This window comes from Hyla sarda, chromosome 4, assembly GCF_029499605.1.
Source record: "Hyla sarda isolate aHylSar1 chromosome 4, aHylSar1.hap1, whole genome shotgun sequence".
Lineage (NCBI taxonomy): Eukaryota > Metazoa > Chordata > Amphibia > Anura > Hylidae > Hyla > Hyla sarda.
In genome coordinates, this window is record NC_079192.1 from 10,424,329 (window position 1) to 10,430,233 (window position 5,905).

General features: G+C 41.6%; 1 long non-coding RNA gene across 1 annotated transcript in view; it reads left to right on the forward strand.

The window, feature by feature from the left end:
- The first annotated feature begins 4,601 nt into the window (after window positions 1-4,601).
- Window positions 4,602-5,905, forward strand: part of LOC130366734 (uncharacterized) — a 6,262-nt gene continuing 4,958 nt past the window's right edge. The window contains exons 1-2 of the long non-coding RNA XR_008891911.1: window positions 4,602-4,803; window positions 5,654-5,713. This is a non-coding gene — a long non-coding RNA (uncharacterized LOC130366734). The remainder of the gene's footprint in view (window positions 4,804-5,653; window positions 5,714-5,905) is intronic.

Here is a 5,905-nt window from a genome sequence, read left to right on the forward strand (position 1 = left end):
TGTGTTAGAGCATCGTAAATAAGGCGGTGTGGAGGTAGATTGTTTTGGCGCTGTAGGTAATGGAAGGCACGTGTAAATGCCAAGAAGTTGGCATGGATTCTGTCAACGGATCCAAAAATGTTCCCTTTTGGGAGTTTTTCAAACAGCATTTTAGTCTGTCAAGCGAAGAAGATGGCATGCATTTGATTTCAAATATTTTTTTTCTTTTTGAGAGTGCCAACAGCTTTTAGTCTGCAAGCAAGGACTATTGAGTGGATTTTTTCAAGGGTTACAAAAATGTTCCCTTTTTTTGGGAGTAGCAAGATGTTTGGTGTCCCAAAATAGTCAAGAAGAATTTTTTTCTGTATTAAAAGATGAAAACATTATCCTTTTTTGGGGATTGTGAGTTGTGTATTTGTAGGCCTGGTTGAAACCACCAGCATCGAGGGTGATGGCAGACTAGAGGGACTGATAGCAACCACATTACAGCAGGAGAAGGCGGACTGGTAAGAGGTGTAGTAGCCTGCAGACAGCATGATGGGACTGGTAGAGTTGTAGAAGCCTGTGGACAGCCAGATGTTTAAAATTTGCAGGCCAGGCGGCCCTAGCCTGGCTGGAAGTAGTCGGGGATTCATAATAAATGGAGTCAGCGGACAGCGGGCGGTGGTGAGGAAGTGTTAGCTGTAACCATTAGACAGCAGGCATTGGTCGACTAGGTATACTTCTAGCCAAGATTTGTGATACCTCTTTATGTGCTGACATAGAGGCCTAATTCCTAAAGTAGCACCCTGGCTGTGCCTTATTTTCTCTCTGCAGATACGGCACCGTGCCTGCTTTCCTGCATCTGGTAACATAGTAAAGAATTTCCACATGGCAGAAAAAGAGTTAGGTACATCCCCACCTGACTGTGCTTTTTTCTCAAGCCTACAGATCCAGCACCAGTGCCACTGTCACCTGCTCCTGAGCTGCTCAGACCAACAGGCCTGGTGACATCTTCCTCTATAAACTCCTCATCATCATCCCCACCACTCATCTCAGTAAGAACTTCTTATGTGTGATCGTGGGCTTCTTTTTCCTCATCATCAAATCTACCATGATGCCTTACAGTATACTCACCACCCCTACCACCACCAATCCCACTCCAAGTTTTAAGTATTTTCGGTTTGAGTGAACCAAACAGGCAAATGTTCTAAAGTTTGGTCAACACTAGTGACTAACCTAAGGTCATGTGATGATCCTAGTTTCAAGGTATTCTGGCCTTTCCTGAGGTCATGTGTTCAACATTCCTTCCCCATTCTCACATGGTGCCAACACCATGTTCCCAGATTAAACCAAAGCAGACTGGTCAACGTTCACCTTCAACCAAATCCAGGTTTTATAAGTCTGCTCAACACTGCCAGTGAATGGCAACTGCTGTTACAATACAGTATGTCATAGTATAATATTTTGTATATTCTTATAAATAAGGTATATTCTCAGGATCTGCTAATGATTTACAGAATATTTTTTAGATTTCTCTGTTGACCAGAACCCTGTAGACTCATCAGACGATAGCAGAGATATCTCCGGAGGGTTCTTCTATATGGTCCCTTGTCTTCATCTTGAAGATAAATATCAGCAGGTAATGCTTCACATTCAGTTGTCTGATGGTCATAGAAGCTGACGCTGCTCCTGTGTAACATTGTCCTCCATCCCCCCAGAGACCTGAGAGCAACGAGAAGAGATATTCTTTGGGAAATGAAGAACAAAGAAATATCTTATGTAAGGTACACATGTATAAAATAACATAAAAAAAAAGTCTTAAAGCTGGCAACGTCTGAAATACTATAGATCAGATATAACTATAAAACCACCTTCCAGACATTGTGTAGCCCCTCACAACACTGACACAGCTCTGACCCATTGACATCTGGACTCAACAAGACTACTGAAGGAGTCCTGTGGTGTCTGCACCGAGACGTCAGCAGCGGTGAAGAGCATCCCACAAGACCGGATGTTTTTGAGATGCTCTGGCCCGGCCGTCTATCCATCACAATTTTTCCCTTATCACAGTCGCTCAGATCCTTACATTTGTCCATTTTTCCAGCTTCCAACATCAACTTCATAAACTGACTGGTCACTCGTTCCTAACATCTCCCACCCCTGAGGAGCGCCATTGTCACCCGATGATCCATGCTATCCCCCTTAGTGCTATGACATATCACTCTACAGTATAGAAGAAATAAGAGAACATGTATGTCCAGAAGATAAATATTGATCATTGATGGACATTTCTTTGTTTGCTCTTCTGGCAGGTTTGGGTGGATGTAACATTTTATAGTTATTTAACCAGATTTATACATTATTTGTTTTTATACGTTTCTTTATTGTCATACAGCTCTGAAATAGAATTGTAACATCTGTCTCTGGCCGAACATGAATAGTTACATGACTATAGTTGGGCTGGAGCTGCTTGGAGCTCACCTGTGTCGTCTGGGTGTGGTTCTCAGCTCCGCTACCTATCAGGAAGGTGTATCCCTGATCACCTGCCTATATAAGCTAGGAGCAGAGATCAGTCCAGCGTCCATAAAAGGTTATACCTTAGCTGACACCTCCTACTTACTGGATACCTGCTTGTTTATTGATCTTTGGCTTTTCCCTAGACTCTTCTCTGTACTCCGCTATCTCCTGGTACTGACCTCGGCTAGACTGACATTGATTTAACCGTGTGTGTGTCTTAGTGTATATCTGTTAGTTTGTGTGCCTCCAGCTGTTCACTCACTCCTACTGTTTTTGTATTTTATTATTTTGACAACGCTGCCCCAGCACTTAGCAGGGAGGGTTTGTCTTCGTGGTTGTCGATCCGTCACTTAGGGCAGATAGGCAATAGGTAGGGACAGTAGTTGTGAGTGAGTTAGGACTTCACTGTTCCCTGCCCATATGTGACAAGAATAATATCTGGTGACAATGTAGAGAGATTTCTATCATGTGTTTAATAGGGTGGCTCCATGTTTTACTCCAAATTTTATGACTGAAGACTGCAGTATTATATGGTCACAGTTAGATGAAGTGAGATGATATAAGGACTTGTTCACACTCAGGAGATTGCCGTAGCTAAAAAACCTGTCCCATACATGTGAATTTCTCTGCAGGTTGTTTTCTGATTTCTGCAAACCCCATTCAGATGAACAGAACAGACCCAGAAATCCCTGTAAGATGTCTGTAAAGAGTAGAAGCAGCGCTGAACACCTAGGAGAGCTAAAACGACACAAATTATGTTACATAATTTCTCCTGAACATGGTGTTGTCCCAAATGTGATCATAATCTGCAGTCTGGGAACTCAGCAGGGCTCAGAAGGGAAGGAGCCCCATTTTTATTACAGAGTTTTCTGGAACGGTTTTGGGCTCTATGTCACATATGCACAACTCCTCGGGTATCAGTACGGTGGGGACCTTACAGGGGCCCCAATTGGGGTGAAGTGAGCATTTTGACCCCACACCCACAGGTGTTTTTCATGATTTAGAGGGTAAATCCAAAGTTGCAAAACCGTGTGATCTTCAGCTCCAGCGTGGGGAGACTTAGACCATGCTAGGCCATAAACTCAGCGTTCAGCAAAGTTCCTTGCGCAATTTTCTTTCATTAGAAAAGCGCTCATGAACAAAACTTCACTAAATGTGATACGGTTGCCTTTTTTCCCATGGTATTTACTAAAGTTTCCCTACATTTTGCACTTTTCCCTACATTTTGCTTTTTTACACTTGCACTGATCTGTCGGTTTTTCCTCAGCTCAAATCCACCACATTTTCTGTGGAAACTGTTGTAAATATGTTGGCTTTTTGTGAAAATGTCGCCCCCTTTTCGCCCCTTTTTCTGGTTTTCTCAGTAAAATGGAGAGTTAGTCGAGTTTTTTTTTTATTCTGGCACAAATTCTAGTGCAGACAGAATTTCTGGGGCTATGCACCAGAATCTGTCGCACAGCCCAACAAGACATGTTAGGTTTGCAATAGTAAATCAGGGCCATAGTGTATTAAATAACTTTTTTTTAATTAAACTAACAATTCCGGAAATGTTTTTAAATATTTTTATACAACACACCTAAACTTTATACTACCCACCTAAAGAGGTTATTCCAAAACTACCTTCCACCGGATAGAGGAAGTGATCGGTGTGGGTCCTACTGCTGAAACCACAAAGATCACAAGAATGGGGATTTATTTCTTTTTTTGCACATTTTTCACACTTCACTGTTTCAGGTTATCAAACTAATGTTACGTTTACACAAAGTTAGCCCAAGTAAACACAAAATGCACTTTTTTTAATTGCTCAAATCATTTTTTTTTGTGGTAAGAAGAAATATTTTCAAACCATCAGGGCCCTATGTGAAAAAAGTAATTGCCCCCTGAACCTAATAGCTGGTTGTACCACCCTCAGCAGCAACAACTGCAATAAAGTGTTTGTGATTACAAGAAATGGGTCTTTCACATTACTGTGGAGGAACTTTGGCCTACTCTTCTTTACAGAATTGTTGTTGAGGGTTATCGAGCATGAATCACCTGTTTTAGGTCAAGTTACAACATCTCAATCGGATACATCCAACCTTCATTTAGTTTTGTTTTTCAGACATACAGAGGTGGACTGGCTGATGTGTTTCGGATCATTGTCCCGCTGCAGAACCCAAGGGCGCTTCAGCTTGAGGTCACCAACTTATTACCGGACATTAACCTTCAGGATTTTTTAGTAGAAAAGCAGAATTCTTAGTTCCATCAATCGCAACAAGTCATCCAGATCGTGAAAGAGCAAAGCAGCCCCAGAGCATCACACAACACCCCCATATATGACTGATGGTATGGTGTTCTTTTACTGAAATGCTGTGTTACTTTACTCTAAAATGTTCAACGTTCAACAGTCTACAGAATATTTAACCAAAAGTCTTGGGGATCATAAGATGTTTTTGTTTTGTTTTTTGCAAGAAAGAGACAAGCCTCACTGTTCTTTTTGGTCATTAGTTGTTTTTGCCTTGATACTCTACCATGGATGCCATTTCTGCCCAGTACTTAACACAGGGCAGTGTCAACTGAGGCAAGGGGGTCCTAAAGTTGTTTAGATGCTGTTGTTGGTGCTTTTGTGATCTCTTGATGAGGCTTGAGTCCTGAGCTCTTGGGGTAATTTTGGTAGACAGGATACTCATGGGAATGTTCACCACTGTTCTAAATATTCTCCATTTGTGGATAATGGCTCTTAACATGGTTCTGGAATTGCTTAGTAACACTTTCCAGACTAATAGATTGTGACATGATGTCTTGATGTTTTGAGATCTGTTGGCCTACTAACCTTGTCAGACAGGTTCTATTTAAATGATCAGTGATCAGGCCATAGTAAATTTCTCCCAAAGTCTTTATTTCCTCAGCAGCTCAACTCTCCTGATAGACGTCTCCACATGTATCGGGATAAAGAGTGAGCTGAGTGCGGGCACATCTGTATTCCCCATCACTTATATGGTACAAATATATTCACTACACTGTATGGGGAGTAATTTCACTGTAAATTAAAGTCATGATATAAAGTTACAGTATAGTAGACAATAAACATTATAACATTTCTCTATAGGTCATATATTGAGGTCACTTTAAGTCTTGTGTCTTATGATAAGAGTCATTTCTCTTGGATTAATAACACATTATATCTACTGCCTAGATCTACATACAGGAGAACAACAGGACGGAGGTCACAGAGTTCCTTCTCTTAGGATTTCAGGTCAGTCGAGGTTTAAGACTTTTCCTGTTCTGTCTGTTACTTGTGGTTCATTGTCTGACAATATGTGGGAATCTCCTGATCATCACCCTGGTGTCCTCCAGCAAGAACCTCCACACCCCAATGTACTTCTTCATCTCACATCTGTCCATCAGTGACATCTTGGTGAGCACAGATATTGTCCCCAACCTGCTT